Source organism: Rhinoderma darwinii, chromosome 9, assembly GCF_050947455.1.
Source record: "Rhinoderma darwinii isolate aRhiDar2 chromosome 9, aRhiDar2.hap1, whole genome shotgun sequence".
NCBI classification, from domain to species: Eukaryota; Metazoa; Chordata; class Amphibia; order Anura; family Rhinodermatidae; genus Rhinoderma; species Rhinoderma darwinii.
Window position 1 is genome coordinate 84,912,242 of NC_134695.1, and position 21,617 is coordinate 84,933,858.

General features: G+C 40.0%; 1 long non-coding RNA gene across 4 annotated transcripts in view; it reads left to right on the forward strand.

The window, feature by feature from the left end:
- LOC142661118 (uncharacterized) overlaps nucleotides 1–21,617 on the forward strand; it is a 246,350-nt gene that overhangs the window by 73,053 nt on the left and 151,680 nt on the right. For 2 of the 4 annotated variants that reach the window (XR_012850637.1, XR_012850634.1), the window contains 2 exons: nucleotides 6,745–6,873; nucleotides 7,038–9,227. This is a non-coding gene — a long non-coding RNA (uncharacterized LOC142661118). Of the gene's footprint in view, nucleotides 1–6,744; nucleotides 6,874–7,037; nucleotides 9,228–21,617 lie in introns of those variants that run through there. The other 2 variants (XR_012850636.1, XR_012850635.1) reach the window with 2 other exon arrangements.

Sequence of the window (21,617 nt, forward strand, 5' to 3'; positions counted from 1 at the left end):
GGAGACATCACGCCCCCTTGCCTTTTCGTTAGTTAGAAACGCCCCATTGACTGTTCAGGGGCTTATTTACATATCGGGGGCCAAATATAACGGCACCGATATGTAAATAACGGAGGGAGTTACAAAAATAATTTTACGTGACACAGGGTTTGAGAAGCCTTTCCTATAACATGCTGCACTCAGCTGCACATGTTTGGGGAGGTGAAAGGTTCACTTTAACTGCACTGCAAATCAAGATAAATACAATGAGATTATGAGGCTGGATTCACACGAGCATGTTCGGTCCGTAAAATACGGAACTTATTTCGGCCGCATTTCCCGGACGAACACACTGCAGGGAGCCGGGCTCCTAGCATCATAGTTATGTACGACGCTAGGAGTCCCTGCCTCGCTGCAGGACAACTGTCCCGTACTGTAATCTTGCTTTCAGTACGGGACAGTAGTTCCACGGAGATGCCGGGACTCCTAGCGTCGTAAATAACTATGATGCTAGGAGCCCAGCTCCCGGCAGTGTGTTCGGTCCAGGAAATGCGGCCGAAATACGTTCCGTATTTTACGGACCGAACATGCTCGTGTGATCCAGCCTAAGTGTCAGCAGGACAAATGCATTGAAAATTGGTGCCAGTAAGGCTCAATTCACATGGGGTAGATACGCTGCGTAAAAGCACACAGTGTATCAGCCCTGTGCGCTGCAGCAAATTCTGGGCGAAGAACCGCACCAAACTGTGGTGCAGTTTTCCACCCGGAATGACCGCTGCGGAAAACTGCAGCACTTAGCCGGCCTTTGGCTACAGCGGTCACATGGGATAAAACGTCATCCCAGGAGGCTGCGCCTGAGGGAGGAACACAGACATCTGGGAAGGTATTTTTTTCTGAGTTGCGTTTTTTGCAGCAGAATCGCTGCGAACCCGCCGCAAAAAACTCAACAACTGCTATTTGTTGCGGGATTTACAACCCCATTGAATTTAATGGGGAAAACCCGCAATAAATAAGCAGCGATTCCGCAAATACAATTGACATGCTGGAGAATAAAATTCTGTACCACAGGTCAATTTCTGTCATACTCTGTGTTTACGCAGTGTGTGGATGAAATTAGTTTTTATCTCATTCACTTTGCTGCTACTGTATTTCCTGCAGATTTTCCGCAATGAATTGCGTTGCGGAAAAACCGCAGTATTTACAGTGTGTGAACTGATCTTAATCGTACCAAACCCTTTTTAGTATTTTTTGGATGTTGGTAAATATTTAGTTTTTTTCTGGCAGTATTGACAAATCACAACTCCAGTTTATGAACCTGCCCAAAATAACATTGAGAAGTAATTTACATATAGTAAAACCTGCACTATCATTCTCTGTTATCAGGCAAGAAAGTACAAAATTACAACACAGCCAGTGGTCAACAATTCATGAAACCAGCCGCAGCATTATTCTAAGCAGTTTTGCATTGCGTTACTAAGTGTTTACATCGTGCAATAGTGTAAATGGGGTTCAGTGACGCATTCTTAAAACATGAATTACTGTACATTTCACGGAACTGCACAAGAAAACAAATTGTTTATAGCTCTGTAATAGTTCCGAATATTGTGACAACCGGTCAACAAGAATTTGCATCTACTAAACGACATTGAAATTTCAGGTTTGGTTTGATTGAAGAAATCACTAAACTTGCATTTGCGGTGATGAAGATCGCAATCTATTGTTCCCCGTTAGCCATTTCAGTCTAACAAGGGGCTGACTGCAGTGTTCTTCAGAGGCATGACTGTAATCCCAGCCCCCCATGAGCATTACTTTAAAAAAAAATCATAATGAGTATGGAGGAATATTTCAAACCGCTCCAGCTTATTTAACATATATGGAGGAGCTAGTAACTAGAAGTTTAGGAGCGGGAGTTTATTCCACGGGTGTGTTTGTGAAAGTTTTTCATGGCTATTCCCATATCCGCACTATTAAAATTTATCCTAAATTCTTTTAACCAATGCATTTATTTTCTATTTTGTCTATCCGCAAATAATCTATTTTATAATCTGCATACCTCTCATGAAACAAGAACTATCTATCTATCAAACCTCTATCTCTTTTGTATCTATCTCTCCTTTCTATCTCATATCTATCTCTCTCGTATCTATCTCTCTCTCTCATCTCTCTCGTATCTCTCTCGTATCTCTCATCTATCTCATATCTATCTCTCTCGTATCTATCTCATATCTATCTCGTATCTATCGCATATCTATCTATCTCATATCTCTCTCGTATCTATCGCATATCTATCTCTCTACAACTGTATTGTTATGGCTGCAACTCAAAAAACTGTTTCATATCAAATAAATAACAATGTCACTTGGGTTTGGCATTACCTTTTTATTTTATTTTCACACAATGTGCATCACTGGTGTTAGCACTAAGTCTGTATTGTTTTCTAATAAAAAGTTTAAATTAAAGGTATGTAAATGCTGGAGGTGAAATATGTATAGTCCTTACATTCTTACAAAGTAGTAACTGGTAAATCTATTATAAATGAAGGGTAAAAAAAAAAATGTAGACAAAAAAATGCTAAATATTGTAAAGCATATTAACCCCTTATATTCTTCAGATGCTTATAAGTAATCAGCATTGTGTATTTATAAGGCGGATAAATGTTGCTGCATACTGCATGTATATGGTTATAATAGATAGTGATAAATCTATGTATATTTATACTAATAGTAGCTATACAAATGTGCAGAAGAGAAATGCTTAGCTATAATAACGGTTATAGATAATCAGTGTTGCATAAAGATGCTTTCTCTGTACATTGCAACCTTGCAAAAAAAAAATCTACTTCTGATGCACAAGCCCTGAACTTAGAATAGAAATTTATAATAGAAATAACACATAAACAGCATAGTCTCCTGGCTGATTGTATTTCCAGCCACCTTTATGGTAGAAGTCACCAGATAGCTACATGTCTGCTTATAACAAGGTGTATCCAGGTAGTTTGCTTGCAGCACTTCTTGGAGTTGAGGGAAAAGCAGAGCGCATTGAACAGCGGACTCAATTACTCTTCATTTTACTTATGGGCACAGTACTAGACCATGGTTGGTCCATACAGCTAATAGAAATGCCTATTAAATTCACTGATGGAGGTGGAGGGAGCTGCTGTGTTTGGTTCTGGGTGCAGGATCAGTGATAAAGGAAAATAAATGCTGAATATATATTTCATGTATGTGACGTTTTCAGGTGTATAGTTATGCACATGAATTACAAGTTAGGGGCATGCATAAAACATTGACTCCTGAAAACTTTCTTTACTCGCTATGGAGAGTCAGCAATATCCGGCTCATCCACATCAGAGGAAAAAATTTTGAGATTTTTTAACTTTTTACCATTTTTTTTCACCCCATTTGAATTTTTAGCAAAATGCGTCCTTTTTGTCCTATGTTGCCAAAGGTCTGCTTATTTGGGAATAATAATGTTAGAAGCCTAAAAAAAAAAAGTGAGAAACGGCAACAAAAGTAAAATGACTGGCTAGCGCATTGTATTATACTGGAGAAGCTATGGCCATAATAAAAATAATGTACACAACATTGGTCCTCTGTGTGGTCGGCAGCGGGATTTGGTTCCCTCACTAATTGACTGACAGGGAGAGCTGACAGAGAAAAGGGCAGACGACCCACAGGGTGACCTGATGACAAAGAAACTGGTCTCATGAGAGCTAAGGAGACTGACAGGAAGGAGGTAGCTGTCAGACAGGTACTTCCAATCCTAGAAACTTTTGCAAAAAATTCTAAAACTGCTATTCAAAGTCAAATAACCATCCGTTCAAACGCTATTGTCATTCACCTGAAAAATAAATTGGAAACCATAATGTATTCTCATGGTAAAATGATATTTAACGCATTAAAGAAACCTGCTTGGAAAAACTTTTTTGCGTTTTATGACTAATGTAGTGTATGATGACTTGGTGCATAACACAGGGATTCAAAGGGATAGCGAGAAATCCTGTGTCCATCACCGCCCCATGTCATATCCTACACCAAGCACAACTCAGTGCTTAGGTTTTGCCTGGAGGTAATAATAATTTAAAGGGAATTTCTGCCATTATAAAAATAGTGACTACACGAAGTAATGTGTTGTGTATAATTTTAAATACTAAGAGCAAATATTGGAGACCCCGGATTCCAGGTTTGTTTATATAGAGAGTAAATCCATAGGCAAGGAGTGTGTACATAGGCGTCTAAAGGTTTACTAGCTCTATTTTTACTGTTCTAGAGGACCTCTTTAAAGGGGTTATCTGCTTTGGACAATCTCTACTTTCTAGTAGCAAACCTTGACAATAAGCTGATCACGAAGTGTCGCTCTGCTGGGTCTCCTAGCGGTCAGCTGTAATCTGTAGGGGAACCATTCCAATTTCTGTGCAGCGTCATCCCAGTGGAAATTGGGCATTACACTTTGTCCAGTCACCTCAATGGTTGTCTGTGTAAAGGCCCTGTATACACTGGCAATTAATGTGTGAGGACACTAAAGGAGAGTGTGTCCACCCCAAATTTGCAGCATAAATCAATGAGGTTGCTTTACCACAGTGACCATGCTGCAATTTTGGGAACTGCTCCCTCTAGTGCCGAGCACATGGAAATGTTATAAATTAGAATCGAATTTATAATATTTCCTGACTTGTGAAAAAATTAAAACAATGTGCAATCACCCAAATACTAATTGTTTAACTGAAAAAAAAAAATTCTAGCGACACATTCCCTTTAAGCACATAAGTGAATAATAAAAGATCTGACCTGTAAGGGACCAAAATAAATCTGCAATAAAACAAGCCCCGAAAAACAAAAATGATAAATGATTCAGTTTGCAAATAAAAAAAAAATTCCCCAAAATCGCCTCAACCAGTTCCTGCAACCACATCCAGTTCCTGAAATGATAATGTGCCCTGGATTATTCCATCTGTACCACATGTAAATGAGATATGATGTATATTACGTAAAAATACTAAAGTACTTTGATAACAAAATCTAAGCATTAATTTCCTGTCCCACGTCTCCATAGAAAATATATACAGTAATGAAACCGGCACTGCTGCTCGCAACGTTTGGCGTATGACTTGAGTTACATGTTTGAAGATTCCATTACAGAAGGGAAGAGAATGTAATTTGTTCATTCATCTAGATTTTGGATGTTTTATTTAAAAAAAAAAGAAGTGCTGTGTGATGTATAGCATTCAATTTTATTTTGTTCTCAGGATTTTATGAATGATGTTAGAAACTCCTTAAACTCTTGTGAATGGCTTCATTGCCGCCATATATTTGGAACATCAAAATGTGCTATTTTTGCATTGCATTAACTATAAGAGCGAAGCAGAATAATTTTCATGACAGAACTGGAGATTGAGATGGTTGGAGGGATTTACAGAAAGTGCAATAGAGCCTGAGACTTGGGAAAGTTTAAGGCATTGAGTGAATCTTGCCAGCACCAAATTTTTCCCCTCCATACTCATAATCCTTATGTGCATTGCAAATGGGCGCTGAATTTTCCGCTCCATAGTTAGGACACACAAGCCGTTGATCTATGGTGCAGACTCCATATGTCAATTGGTTTCTACAATTTTACGTGGACAAATATAAATAACGTACATTATATAGTAGAGGCCAGTGGAATACCCAGGATCCATTAAGTTTAGGGCACTTGTATAAACTATGTAAGAAAGAAGTGTGTGCAATTAGACTTGGTGGCTCATTCCTAATAACACATGATGGCATTTGTAGATTTATTTGCTTTTGCGGGTCTTTTCGGGTTTTTTTTGTGTTGTTTTTTTTTTCTTTGATGTGTAACCTATAATTGGGTCAAAATTGTTTTGTGGGTTTTTCTTTTGTTTTTTTTACTTTCTTAGTCTTCCAAACATTTTATTTCCAGGTAAACTATTTACTTTCTGAAATATTTTTCTTAAAGTGCACTTGGTAGGGAATGGTGGACCTTCCTTGCTCTGTAGAAAGAGTATGTACCATACACACTTTATTAGCAGTCGGAGAAAACAAAGGAACGGACTGTCCAACCTCCTCTTTAAGGGCTCATTCAGACAAGCGTGTATCTCGTCCATGTGACAGCCGTTAAAACAACGGCCGTCACAAGGACTCATGTATTTCAATGGGGCCGTTCACGCAACCGTTGACTCGATAGTGCGTGTGAAGGGTTCGTGAAAAAAATACCACATGTCCTATTTTCCTGCGTGTCACGCATCCCTCCATAGACTCTAGTCTGTTGGGGATCTGTGACAACGCGTCCCTCACATCTGAGGTTAGCTACGCTTGTCTGAATGTAGCCTTAACACATATAAAGCAAATTTTGGACATTTGAGCAGTAACGTTTTTTTCCTTGACCGTTATTGCTCAGGTGTCCAATTCATTCTGATGGGACGCTCAAAACTCTGGCCATATATTTGGTGTCCTAGAGTCCCAGCTGACCAAACCCCTGGCCGGAACTTGGGCCTAGTTTGCCCTATCATGGAAGGACAATGTACCCACAATGAAATCACATTAGAGGCCCACAGAACAGGGTACAAAAACAGCGAACGCAATTGTGCTTAGTTTAAACCAAAATCTAGACACTCGAGGTGAAATATCAGAAAAATATCTTCTTTTGCAAAGAGTTCTGGAACCTTACAGGCTGAATGAGATGGTTGGATTTTATTCTCTTCTTTCTTCTAAACTTTTAGAATCTATTCTTAATATTTGCTGCAAAAAAATGTCATTATTTTTTTTCCAGGTGTGCTGCTGGGGCTGCGTTTGCATACAATGTGAATGTTGCTGAGTTTGGACTATATTCTGCCCCTGGACTGTTATAGATTGCATCAGGATGAGAACATTAAGAGCTTCAGTCATGATATCTAAACAGGTGAGCGTATCTATTTCCGTGAATCAATAATTACATATTGCATTGTTACATAGTTACATAGTTTGTACGGTTGAAAAAAGACACGTCTATCAAGTTCAACCAAGGGATGGGAAAGGGGAAGTAAAAAATTTCTACACATAGGAGCTAATATTTTTTTGTTCTAGGAAATTATCTTTGCCTTTTTTGCAGCATCTCCTGTCCCTGCTGTGACGGCTCCTGCGGTGACTATTCCACAGATTCACAGTTCTCACAGTAAAGAAGACTTGTCGCCTCTGCAGGTTGAACCCTTTTTTTTCCCAGTCGGAGGGAGCGCCCCCTTTGTTTTTTGAGGGGGTTTTACATGGAACAGGATTTCACAATATTTTTTGTATGTGCCATTAATATATTTATATAAGTTAATCATGTCCCCCCTTAGTCGTCTTTTTTCAAGGCTAAAAAGGTTTAGTTCTGTTAATCTTTCCTCATAACTTAGATTCTCCAGGCCCCTTATTAGCTTCGTTGCTCTTCTCTGTATTTTTTCTAACTCCAGGGCATCCTTGTTATGTACTGGAGCCCAGAACTGAACTGCATATTCTAGATGAGGCCTCACTAATGCTTTGTAAAGTGGTAATATTACATCCCTTACACGACAATATCCTGCTGGCCTTTGAAGCAGCTGATTGACATTGTGCTGTTATTTAGTTTATGATTTACAAGTACACCCAGATCCTTCTCAACAAGTGAATCCGCCAGTGTAGCTCCCCCTAGGACATATGATGCATGCAGGTTGTTGGTACCCAGATGCAGAACTTTACATTTATCTACATTAAACCTCATTTGCCAAGAGGACGCCCAAACACTCGGTTTGTTGAAATCCGCTTGCAATTCACGAACATCTTCCATAGACTGAACTATATTACATGACACAGAACTTACTATTTCTAAGGCCTTGGAAGCTTCAGTCTTTCTCTATTTAATTGTCTTATTACAGATTGACCATAGTAGTAGTTACCTTGTAGTCATTACACTTAGCAGCGTGCATTGAATAAGACTGTGCTCTAAGTTTAATTTTAGTATTTAGCAAATAGAATCCTTAGATGAACACAAATGTACAGTAGTTTTATAGGTAGAACCAAATGTACTAGTGTTTGTGTTTCCGTCTAATACACAAACTAAATTCAGTCATATAAATGATTATAACCTCCGAGAAAGTCTATTAAGCTAGAATTACCTAACTGAGAAAAAAAAAATCAATTGTATTGTTACTTCTTCTGTTTGGATTTAGCCAATTATCCAAATGTTAGATTTTGCAGTTTTCTGTATTACTGCATCGTTCAATCGCATCAGTCCCCATGCAGCTGGCATAGGTACCACGGTGGAGGATGGGAAAGATGCAGCTTAACCCTTTATCATACCCTATATTATAGCGTCTACACTGTGTACTGGTTAAAGGACCAGATTTTTCACAGCACATTTATCTATCTTATGTAAATGACTGGAGCCCACTTTATGAGCCAGAATGTCAAAGCCAGGAGTGGATCCTATAGAGACGATCTGTATATAGGAAATACTTTTTTAAAGTCGCGTTTTGTTCGGGTATCCAATCCCTTTGTTGATGGAGAAAAGAAAATTAAAACTGTGTGAAACAAGGTCTTAGTCTGCTATCAAAATGGGAACATGGTGGGGCGGGCAAAGCCTAATTCCATAAAAAGCAAGCGGGAATCTCTACTATACTGTTGGACGTCATTTTTGGACGTGTTGCTAAATATGAACAGTCTGGCTGTTTTACAGTCGGTGCTACCAGTGGCTGTGATTTGCAGTCCTGGTGCAAATAGTTATCATGGGCTAAATAAAAGTGTCTTAGAAGGAAATGCCGTTTTCCTCGGATATTGTGGTAAAGAGAAGAGCAGATGATTCACCTTTGCAGTTCCATAAATATTGTCCTCTCGCTGATCTAATTTAATTTCACAATAAATATAGGATGTGTTTTAAGAAGAAGAAAAAACAAAAAATCGCTGTATTGTCCTCTGCATGCTTTTATCACGGAGTCATAAAACGTTACTGAAATTTATGACGCGTGAGGTCAGTTTTTTTTCTTTCTTTCTGTCATTCCATCACTTTAAGAGCAAGAAGTATCCTCTGCTGAGAGTAATTACATTAAGGTTGTGAGTTATTTGTTTCATAAGTCTTGAGTGTGCAGGGATTTTGAAAACACGTGCGTTGAACAATAGTGATGTGTTCAGGATTTAAGTCGCCGATTAATTCATTTAATCTCATTTTGTTTTCAAATATGCACTTTGAGAAAATTTTAAATTTAAATTTCGAAAGTTTATCGGTTGTGAAAGAAATGATATAACATCAATAAAAGTCTGATCTTGACTGAATGCTCACAGGCTGAGACGTTGCCAGTATTTAAAATAGAATAGTGTTCAGTTTTTCTTGATGTTCGCTACTAAATTCTCCAAAATTAGCAAAAACTTTTGGTTATAGCCATTTCCATTATCCAGTGGTCATTGCAATAACCATGAACCCCTCTTCTTTTGTAGTGTGGGTACCTCTGCTGACCGTGCTCGTAATTACGACTCGTAATTACGAGCACGGCCGCTTTTGCGAGCCGTGCTGTCATTATAAAGTATAGCCGCACGGCCCGTAAAATAGAAAAATAGAACATGTTCTATTTTTTTAACGGCACGGGCACCTTCTCGTGAGAAAACGAGAAGGTACCCGTGGCCAACAGAAGTCTATGAGCCCGTTATTGCGGGTCGTAATTACGACATGCAATAACGGGTGTTTTTACGGTCGTGTGCATGAGGCCTACGAGTGGATCTTTTTTATGACATTTTTAAGTTTACTCCATTTGGCCATTTAAGCTTCGGGTACAATATTAAAGAGCACCAGACATTATTTTTCCCACTATGACATAAAGATAGGCCAGTGCATTGGTCCTCTAACTCCTAGGTTCTTACCCTGCGGTATGTGTACCCCAGAGGTACACCCAATGTCTCTAGGGGGTGCTTGTACTGTCCTCATATTGTGCTTTTAATGTTTAGCATAGTGTACTTTAAGGCCTCATGCACACGGCCGTGCCGGTAATCACGCTCCACGAGTACGGGCCCAGCAGGCAGCCGCGGACAGCCACCTGCATTTCCGGCCCGTGCTCCCATACAAAGCGTGGGATCACGGCCCGTAAAAAGCAAAAGAACGGACATGTCCTATCTTCTGCGGAGGCTTTCTATGGCCCAGACACTTTCCCGCAAATATACGGGAAGGTGTCCGTGGTCAAAATAAGTGAATTGGTCCATAATTGCGGACCGCAATTACGGACAAATTCTGCGGTCATGTGCATGGGGCCTTAGTAATGGGGTACCTGGCATAGAAACATTGAGAAGCACCTCTCTAGCCAATGCTTGGAATTATCAACCATAGAGGAGGTTGGGGCCTTAAATGGTCCGGACTGGCTTAGAAAAACATGGCTGCATTCTTCCAAAGACAGTACCACGTCGGTCTATGGGAGGTTTCTGCCATTGCTGCTCAGCTCAATTGAAGTGAATAGGGCTGAGCTGAAAACCTGTGGACAGATGTGTTACTGTTTTTGGAAGAAGCCAGCCGTGTTTTTTTTAAATCCTGAACAACCCCTTTAAAATATCTTCTGCTGCCAATGTAAATCCTTCTTGCGAGAGTCCAAAGCAGAGAGTAGTTCCTTTCTACTTGTCCTGTGCAGCCTTTTAGCCAATCACATGAAAAATTAGTAACAGTAATTTGATATCGGCTAAAAAACTGCACGTGACCAGTAGAGGTTGACTCTTTGTCTTAGACCTCAAGAATAATAATAATAAAGCCTCATGCAGACGACTGTAGTGATGTGCACAGGCCGTGATTTGCGACTCGGACAAATAACGGCCTTGCACACTGCCGTGTGTATTAATTTCAAAATGCGGCCGTAATAAGACGTGTCCTATCTTTTTGCAATCCAGGCTCCTGGGCAATGCAGCAACCGTGGAAACCACGGTCGTGTGCATGGGCCTATTGAAATGAATGGGGCCGCAATTCACCCACAGATTTGCAGATGAATTGCGGCCGCAAAAATACGTTTGTGTGCATGGTGGGGCCTTAGAATAAGAATTCTTTGCATTGCATGTTTTTGAAAATACTAAATTGGTTGTTACATTCCAAAAATATATTTGTTTCTTTGCAAATTTAATTTTGTGTGCCGTGGATTTCTTGCTTATAAAATTTGAAGTGAACTCTTTCCACATAGCACCATAGTAGTTCTGATCGTAAACAATTTTTTTCAATTTTTTTTGCGCAAATGCAGCCTTCAGCACAACTTCTCAGGCGGCAGATGGGAAATTTGCCGTTATTCCCACTTTCCAGATTTATTTACGCAAGACTTCATTAGAGTCAACACTAGTAGGATTTGGTTGACCAACAAAGTGAAAAAAAAGGAACGCGCTTGACATATATTAGACATAAATACCCAGTTGCACACAGATGCCCCCTTCTTGTGGGCACTCCACGTGCCTCACTGAGGCCTCCAACGCCCTTTCCAATAAGTTTTACTTCTAGGGTAGAATACTTTGGTAATACAGTATGGCCTTATTCACAGGAGCGTGTCTGATTTGGTTCCGCACACTAGGACTGTTTTTATCCATATTAATGTCTGTGTAGTTGCCGTGTCATGCGATTTTCGCATCTGTTTTTCGTTTTTCTCCTGCAAACATTTCCTGGTTTCACTTTTTTCTGCATTTCTCTAGCAACTGGTCCATGAAAATCAAAGAGTTCAGAGATGTCGTCCATGTGCTGTTAGTTTTTTCACGCACCCATAGACTTAACCTGTTGCCGACACAGGACGAGAATAAAAATAAATTTAAAAAAAGTTAAAAAAAATACACAGAAAAACATTTTTTTTATAATAAATAAACTTTTTAAAATAGAAGTCCCAAAACATGAAATAATATAGACCTATTTGGTATCGCCACGACTGTAACAACCTGGACAACAAATGTATAACATTATGTATTATTATTATCGGTGTATGGTGTAAAAAAAATAAATATTAAAACTGCAGCGGAACTGCTTTTCTTTCTGCATTTTCGCCAAAATAAAAATTTATATAAATTAAACGATAATGTATTTGTACCAAAAAATGCTACCTACATAAAGTACAACTCGTCCCGCAAAAAACAAAGTGTCATATAACTACGTCCTACAAAAAATAAAAAAGTTATGAGCGTCGGGATGCAAAGAGGGAAATATAAAAAAAATTGTTCTGTCCTCAAGGCCAAAATTGTCCGTGTCCTTAAGGGGTTAAATAAGCGAGTATAGTCAGCAAAAACAGACAAGAATAGGACATGCTTTGAGTTTTTCACAATAAACGCATGCTTTGTTGAAGAAAAAAAAAAATACAGATGTGTAAATAGCCCCATTGACTTGTATGGTTAGGTGAGCTGTCCGTTTTTAAAACAGGCAGAACAAGGATGTGAAATATGTTTGTGTGAATAAGGCCAAAGTGATGGGACATGCTGCGATTCATACAGTTGGAACTTACAGTAAACAGTAAGCTTCTCTGCTCCCCCTGGTGGTGGCTGAAGGTAGTTACATTTTATTATTTAACATGTATGTGCAGGGTTTTTGGTGCTCTGTATCAGTATAACGGTGCTCGGACACCCTAAAAAAATATGCATTATAAAATTATCAAAACAAAATGTTGGACCTAAAAATGATGTGGTATTAAAAGGTTAACAGTCACTTTAAGGTGATTATCATGTGAAATGTATCATTTCTATGGGCATCTTGAGCGATCCCTGAGGACACAGACTGTGAAATGATCTACACATCAGATGGTTTTACTCATATTTAGTAAAACAGAAGAGCAACCTTTACACTTGTCCTGAGAGCAGCTATCCTCCTTTTTTTTTGCAGCCTGACCATCCTGCCTTAGAAATCTCCCCATGAGATTAGCATAAAACTGAAAAAAAGGGAGAGTTGCATAATTCTGCAGTGCATTGTATTTTATACGAGATGGTAATCAAGTGGTTATAATTTTTTATCAAAGATGTAAAACGATCATCAATTTATATGAGTGTCATTTGCATAAAGCATGAATCATTCGTACTGGTGTAATATAAAGAAAAGAAGATTATAAAACTGGTTTTTAATGTTTAGCAGAGGACAGTGATAATGAAGAAGGCAAGACAAGGAAGAATTGTGGCCACGTATGTAAATGTCAGTTTGAGTAGAGGACTAAGATCTGGGTGAGCAAAGGGAAATATATGCCTTGTGATTGCAGAGGTGACTCCACACATCTACAGGACTCCTGTGTCTATCTCTCTTCATAAAATGTTGGTGTCCTTGTTTTGTAGAGTCCCTATTAAACTCTAACTAAACGTTTGACAAACTTCTGACATGTCATAGTGACATGTCAGAAGTTTTGATTGGTGGGGGGTCCGAGCAACTCGCTAAAGCTACACTTTAACTCCTTAAGGACGTGTGACGCAGACCATTTAGTACCTTCAGGTTTAAGTGAATTGTTTTTTCATCGATGGTTTTCAAGAGTTATAACTTTTAGGGTATGTGCACACACACTAATTACGTCCGTATTTGACGGACGTATTTCGGCCGCAAGTACCGGACCGAACACAGTGCAGGGAGCCGGGCTCCTAGCATCATACTTATGTACGATGCTAGGAGTCCCTGCCTCGCTGCAGGACAACTGTCCCGTACTGAAAACATGATTACAGTCCGGTCCGGTACTTGCGGCCGAAATACGTCCGTCAATTACGGACGTAATTAGTGTGTGTGCACATACCCTTACATTTTTTAGTCGACAGCTGTATAATAGCTTGTTTTTTGCAGTATGAGTTGTAGTTTGTAGTTGTTGTTTTTTTTTTTTTGTTTTTTTTTAGTGGATTGGTTTAAATATTTTGTCTCCCATGAGATTCATAAATGATTAAAGCTGAATTAGACTCAGTGGCCATTAACTTATACAAAGGGCTATAGGTAAATAATGATCTGTGGCCTTGCAATCTTACCTGTAAACATGTACCTGTTCTTCTTGGAAGGACTTGCCCTGTTTCTAAAGGATTTTTCACTTTTGGGGGCACTTACAGGATGCAATAACACCATTGCATTTGGCTTTGATAGGTCACAGATGATCTCATCTAAAATAAAGCTTTGGTGACCGGTAATAATACTGTTCGGTGGAAGCTCCTTTTTTTGGGAAAATATGTTTTTTAGTAATTAAAAATGAATCCTTATTCAGACAAGCTTTTTTGAAGTAAATCCATCATATCCTGGTGACCATCTGATTATTGTATCTACAGATTGTCCGGTTTACGGTTGAGGTGAATTTAGATTTGTGTGTTTAATTTTTGTGGTTATAGCCATCCAAGTTTCTACAGTTTTATTAACTTCCTTTCTTCCCTTCAGTTATTCTTTGTATAAGGGTAAGGCTCCACGGAGTGGTATTGACGCAGTTGCGATGCGGCGACCAGTCACGGCAGCACCCTGTTTAACGCAGTTATAAAATGGTTTGTGGATGGCCGTGTGTTGTTGCGTGTAAAACAGCTGATCGCCTGCAAAATCATGCGGCCTAATGAATACACCCTTTATGGACACACTATTTTGCAGCTAAGCAATTTGACAACCGTGCCGAACAAGGTGATGGTACGGCTGTCGGCTGCATCAATGCCTTTCCTTGGGGCCTTACCCTAATAGTATTTTCCTGTGAGCTTCGTCTACTTCTCATATGTTCTGAGTTAAGTTAATTTGGGATTTGATCAAAAACATTAAGCGCAATTGTGGAGAACAGACAAAAAGTGCATGTAAGCAACCTACGTTTTTAAATGGAGATGGGCAATAAACACTGCAACTGAAAGGTCATGAAACTCGTAGGGACAGGTAGAAATAAAGAAAAAAGGCACGGCGCCACATAGTGTAAGTAAATCCCAGGAGTGGCAGTCAGTAAATGCTCACCAGAGGACAGATGGATAAGTGCGTTAATGTTGCTGTATGGAGTGAGTGCTGCTGCCGAGATCCAAACCGGTGAGGCCAATTGGCCACCGCAATAGAGACGATATGTGTTGAAGGAAAAAAGGATCAAGAACGGCGCTGCTACTCAATGATAGTAAATGTGTCAAAGTACCCCGATCACATTGGCGGTTTTTTTCTAACTGTGTGGTGTATTTAAACATTGGTGTCTGTATATTTATTTTATATGGCCTGATGAAGATGCCGGTGCGGCATTGAAACGCGTAGCCTGGATTGCAATAAATATCATTTATCATTGATCATCCACATTTACTATCATTGAGTAGCAGCGCCGTTCTTGATCCTTTTTTCCTTCAACACATATCATGAAACACGTAGGGACAGGTAGAAATCGAAGCAGAATGGAGGCACATGTTGAGGTCAAGGAAGGGTTGATCTCATTACATATATATAGGGAGAATCACTATATGATGCAAATAACATTGACGGGCTTTGAAAGGAACAAGACTGTGGTTAGTACAACTGTTGGTAAATGTGTCTGTACAGACCATAAGTGTTAGGCTATGTTCACACGTAGAGTCAAAAACGTCTCAAAATATGCAGCTGTTTTCAAGGGAAAACAGCCCCTGATTTTCAGACGTTTTTTGAGCAACTCGCGTTTTTCGCGGCGTTTTCGCTGCGTTTTTTTACGGCCGTTTTTGGAGCTGTTTTCATTGGAGTCTGAGAAAACAGCTCCAAAAACGTTCCAAGAAGTGTCCTGCACTTCTTTTGACGAGGCTGTAATTTTACGAGCCGTCTTTTGACAGCGAGGCGTAAAATGACAGGTCGTCGGCACAGTACATCGTAAAGCCCATTGAAAGCAATGGGCAGATGTTTGCCGACGTATTGGAGACGTTTTTTCAGACGTAATTCGAGGCGTAAAACGCCTCCATTACGTCTGAAAATAGGTCGTGTGAACCCAGCCTAAATTCACACGCAGCGTAAATCCTGCAGATTTTCTGCAAGGGATTTATTTGCGGAATACAGTGGCAGCAAAGTGGATGAGATTTGAACAAAAAATGTTTAATCTGCAGTATGTCAATTGCATTCGGGTAATCGCTGCTTTTCTGTTGTCGGTTTTTCTTTTCTGAATTCAATGGGGAGGTAAAACCTGCAACTAATAGCAGATGTTGCGTCTTTTTGTGGCAAAAAAGCAGCGATTCTGCCGCAAGAAAACGGAACTTGGGAAAAAAAATCTTACCCAGAATTCTGTGATTCTTCGTCCAGGCCGGCCTCCTGGGATGACAAGCTGCAGTGGTCACATGGGATGATACGTCATCCCAGGAGTCCAGTCTGAAGGACGTCAGAGGTAAGTATGTGTTTTTTTAACTGTGAAGTCTTCCGCTGCGGATATTCCTGCTGAAAAACTGCACTACAATTTGATGCGATTTTTCGGCCAGAATTTCCTGCGGCGACCAGGGCGGATACGCTGTGTGCTTTTACCCAGGGTATCTGCCCTGTGTGAACATAGCTTAATGTTACTCCCTGCTGCCACTATGGAGCCATGGAGAAGCAGGCTCCTACCCTGGTTGGTCCCATTCCTTTTCCCCCTAGAATAAGTGAGCCTTAGCAGGATTCTCGCTCTCCATAATGCGGTGTTCACAAACATGGGAAGCAACAAGCAGCTTATAGGTTACTGTTGTTACTCTCACTTCTACAAGGAATGGGAAATAAGCAAACAGGTGTTCTGATCTCCAGTCTGAATAATGACCCAAACTGTGATATAGGATTATATCTACATAGAAGTATGCCGAATATAACAAAAATCTTATAAAAAATGTAAAACATCACTTCAAGTAAACTAACAAAATAGTGTAGTAATGCCATTTATATATTTCTAAGGGGACTTGCGTAGGATCGAGGTCCTCGGATAATGACGGAGCCTAACTCAAACTGTTTGGACGGTATGTTTCTCCTTGTGTCCTACATTTGCCCTTCTAACTATATAGTGTTGTGAATGGCCAAGGAGCAGCAAGTAAACATCTCTTGTAAATAACGTGTGTTTGGCGCAACCACTGTCCATTTTCATAGCAACCAGGAACGACTAATTAATCTTTCAAATAGCAGGTTCCATTTCCACTTCATTAACAATGCACACTTCAAGGTATTTTAGATTTTATTCCAATGCTCATAATTAATCTTAATAATAAAAAAAAAACATATTAAATAATTATACAGAAGAAACCAAATGATATTCTGGTATTTAATAATAAACCTTGGAATATTGCTGATGTGGGACATTTGCAGAAATGATAAATCAGAAAGTAAACCGAACAATGAAAAATCTCTGCAATAAAACAATGAGGGAGGAAGGCAAGAGACATTTCTGTTTCTTGACTTCTTGTTTTCTTTTACATGGTGCAATCTTCATATCATGAATAATATTTAATTTCAAATGTGCTGTTAAGTTTCAACATAAATCTGATTTTTATTTTTTTGGACTGGTTGTCATTTAATTGCAAGATTGAGCTGGTCTTGCCTTATACAGTATGTAGACTTTATATGCCCAGAGTGCTTGTCCAGCGAGGTTGTGCTTAAATCAATTTCCTGGCATGGGTGGCATGTGTGCCCTTGTTCTGGGGTGCAAAGTGCCATAGTTCCAACACCCTTATGGTCAGTGTGCCATTGTAATGGACTCTTGAAGGTCAGTGAAATGTTGTTCGTTAACCCCAAGTGTCAGAGTGCTGCTATTCTGGAGGAACAAGGGTGAATGGGTCATTGTTACTGGAACCCCAATGGTCATTGTTCCACAACAATCTGTTGCAGAACCCCAATGGTCAGTGATTCGTTCCTAAGGGTAGTCTCAGGATTTGAGCTTTGGTACGTTTCATGGTTTTCAGACTTCGCCTCAGCTCCCGCCTGTATCTTGGCTCATAGCTTTCCTCCCTACATGTTTTTCATTGACATTCGCCTGCTGATATGTTCTGTTCTAGTGATGTCAAGTCACCTCGGAAAAACATGCAGCAGATTAAGGGTCCATGTACATAGCATCAAGGGAGTGTCAAGCTCTGTTAGTGCCCAAGCCACAGCTTCTAGAATGAGCCCCACCACCACCACCCTTGGTCCTATTCTAATGTTGAATGGACTGTCGTTCAGCTGACCGCTTTTAGCCCCGATTTACCGAGGAAAATGCCTCTTTGGCTCTGCTGGACATACATTTTCTGTCTGTACGTATGGCACCCATATATGCATATAAGGTTTGATCACACGGCATTATCGGCTGCTCAGACATTGCGTTCAATTGACTGGAAAGTTATTTTAAAGGCATTTTTTTCCTTAATTCAACCCTCTCCCTCAGGGGAGCCCTAGGCAGCCGCCTTCCCAGTCCATTTCTCATGCTAGTCCTGTACAGCATTGCCACATGTCAAGACACTGCACGGTGGCACATGTAGTACCTATTGGACCATGATATGGAGGGAAAGTACAGGCACCATATTACAAGTCTCTACAACACAAATCCTTAATACGCATGTGCAAGAGGCCCAAGAGAAGAGTCAGAGATAATAAAATAAATTTTTTGCTTAAATCCACAAACTTTTTATGAAAGAATTCCTTCAAAGTCTAGCTAAACGTTTGACAAACTTCTGACATGTCATAGTGACATGTCAGAAGTTTGGATTGGTGGGGGGTCCGAGCACTGAGACCCCCACCAATCGCTAGAACGCAGCAGCTGAAGACCTTGTGTGAGCGCTCAGCCGCTTCGTGTCTGTTTGACTTTTTCCAGAAATAAATGTATCATGTACGGACTCAATAGAAAGTCCTATGAGCCCGTACTCCGATACATCGGCTTTCTGGAAAAAGCCGAACAGACAGGAAGCGGCTGAGCGCTCACACGAGGGCTTCAGCTGCTTCGTTCTAGCGATTGGTGGGGGTCTCAGTGCTCGAACCCCCACCAATCCAAACTTCTGACATGTCACTGTGACCTGTCAGAAGTTTGTCAACCGTTTAGCTACACTTTAAATTTCTATAAAACTAAGATCTGTCTTGTAAATAACCATTATAGTATGCGTTCACCACAAAAATAGTAACCATTCAAAATATTTCATTCTTCCCAGCCTTCGAAATCATAAATGTTTCATCACTTCAACATAGTAACAAAGTTTTATATATGGGAAGCATAGAGGGGTGAAGAAACAGACACATGGATTATACTTGCATTCAGTTACAAAATTAACAATGCTTTCTACCACTATAATTACCTGTGTGACCCAGTTTTATCCAGTAAACAATGCATCCGGTATCCACCACCTTATATGTCTGTATTTATCATATCAAATCCAAGACATTAATATTTGTTTAATAATCTTTGCATGCTTGTGGCCTGAATAGCCGTAAAAGGAAGAGTAATTGGTTCTGCTGGTTTCATTCTTCCGGTGCTGAGAACCGTTAAAACATGCAAAATATCGTATTTGTTTAATGATTCTTGAAATAATACTTTGTTGGTAAACGATCCATTTCAAGTGTCAGGGGCTTGGCCTATATTTAACCCCTTAATGACCGGGCCATTTTGCACGTTAATGACCAAGGATTATTTTTTGTTTTTTCACGGTCGCATTCCAAGAGTCGTAACTCTTTTTTTATTCCGTCGACATAGCCGTATAAGGGCTTGTTTTTTCCGGGACGAGTTGTATTTTGTAATTGTACCATTTTTAGATGCTTACAATATATTGATTAACTTTTATTAACTTTATTTTAGGAGAGAATTGAAAATAAGCAGCTATTCCAGCATTAATTTTCACGTTATAAATTTACGCCGTTTACTATGCAGCGTAAATAACATGTTCACTTTATTCTATGGGTCGGCACGATTACGGGGATACCAAATATGTAAAGGTTTTATATGTTTTTTCTACGTTTGCACAATAAAAACCCTTTTAGAAAAAAATTACTTGTTTTTGCATCGCCGCGTTCCAAGAGCCGTCATTTTTTTATTTTTCCGTCGATGTGGCCGTACGTGGGCTTGATTTTTGCGGGGCAATGTGTAGTTTTCATTAGTACTATTTTGGGGTACATAGGACTTATAGATTAACTTTTATTTAATTTTTTATGGGGGGAATGGGAGAAAAGAGAGAATTTTGCCGTTGTTTTTTGCGTTTTCTTTGGACGCCGTTCATCCGGCGGTTTAATTAATGTGTTCATTTTATTGGTCAAGTTGTTACGATCGCGGGGATACCATATATGTGTATGTGTTATTTGTTTTGACAGTTTTATTAAATAAAACCACTTTTTGGGGCAAAAAAGTAGTTTTATTTGACTTTGACTGTAATTTTTTTTTTTTTTTTTTTCACAAACTTTATTTAACTGTTTTACATTTTTTTTTTTAGTCCCACCAGGGGACTTCACTATGCGATGTGCCGATCGCATATATAATGCTTTGGTATACTTCGTATACCAAAGCATTATTGCCTGTCAGTGTAAAACTGACAGGCAACCTGTTAGGTCATGCCTCCAGCATCGCCTAACAGGCAGATGCTGAAGACAGACCTGGGGGTCTTTGTTAGACCCCCGGCTGTCATGGAAACCCGACGGCGACCCGCGATTTGTTTGCGGGGGCGCCGATCGGGAGACAGAGGGAGTTCCCCCTTCTGTCAAACACATTAAATGCCGCTGTCACTATTGACAGCGGCATTTAATGGGTTAAACTGCCGGAATCGGCGCGCGCTTCGATTCCGGCAGTTGCAGCAGGAGCCAGGCTGTGTAGAACAGCCGTGCTCCTGCCGCTGATCGCGTGGGTACACTGGCAGTACCCGCGCGATCACAGGACGGATATATCCGTCCTCCTGCGCGAACTAGCAGCTGCTGAGGACGGATATATCCGTCCTTCGGCGTTAAGGGGTTAATATATGATTATATATCGTTTTATATTTGGATTTATACATATATGAACTTTGTTTTTATCAAGAAACCAGTTATCTAGAAATGAGACTGAGTATAAAAAGTTGGTTCTTCTTGGTGAGAACATTACGATCAGGTGCTTTCGCCTACAAAATGAATTCAAGATAAAGTTGTACTCTTTTCAGATTCACTGGATCCATTCTTTTTATTGCCCTAGCCTTTTCTTTAAAAGCGTCTTTTTCACCTTTTGAAAATCATTTTATAGATTTCATATTTCATCCACATGAATATTTGACCAATGGCTGATCTTTAGGTGTCTGACCACTTAGACCCCTATCGATGACTAGAACGAATGGCTTACAGTGCTTGGTGAGTATTGGCGCTGTTACTCAAAAAAGCTAAAGGGGTTTTTGCCTATTCAATCTAGACATTGATGGCGGTGCCCCAGCCTGGAACTCATGTTATGTGATGCAGACATCGCATGAGCTCCAGGCTCCTGTCCCAGCTTTATAAGCACCGTCTCTGCGATACGAGTAACCAAAGCCCAGGGGGGTCGAAACCTCCATTAATAATACACTAGACATCGCACTTGGACCGTTTTCCCACGTAGCGTAAATGCTGTGCAGAAATTCACTTACAGCATTTACAGTAGCAGCAAAGTGGATGAGATTTTGAAAATCTCATGCCCACGCTGCAGAAAAAACCCACAGTGAAAACGTTAATAAAATGACGTGGTGCGGAATTTAAATTCGCAACATGTCAATTTGTGCTGCATTTTTGTTGCTTTTCTGTTGCGGGTTTTCCCCATTGAATTCAATGGGGATTCAAAACCTGCAACAAATAGCCAAGTTTTGCGACGGAATTGCAGCGATTCCGCCGTAAAAATGGCAACTCAGAAGAAA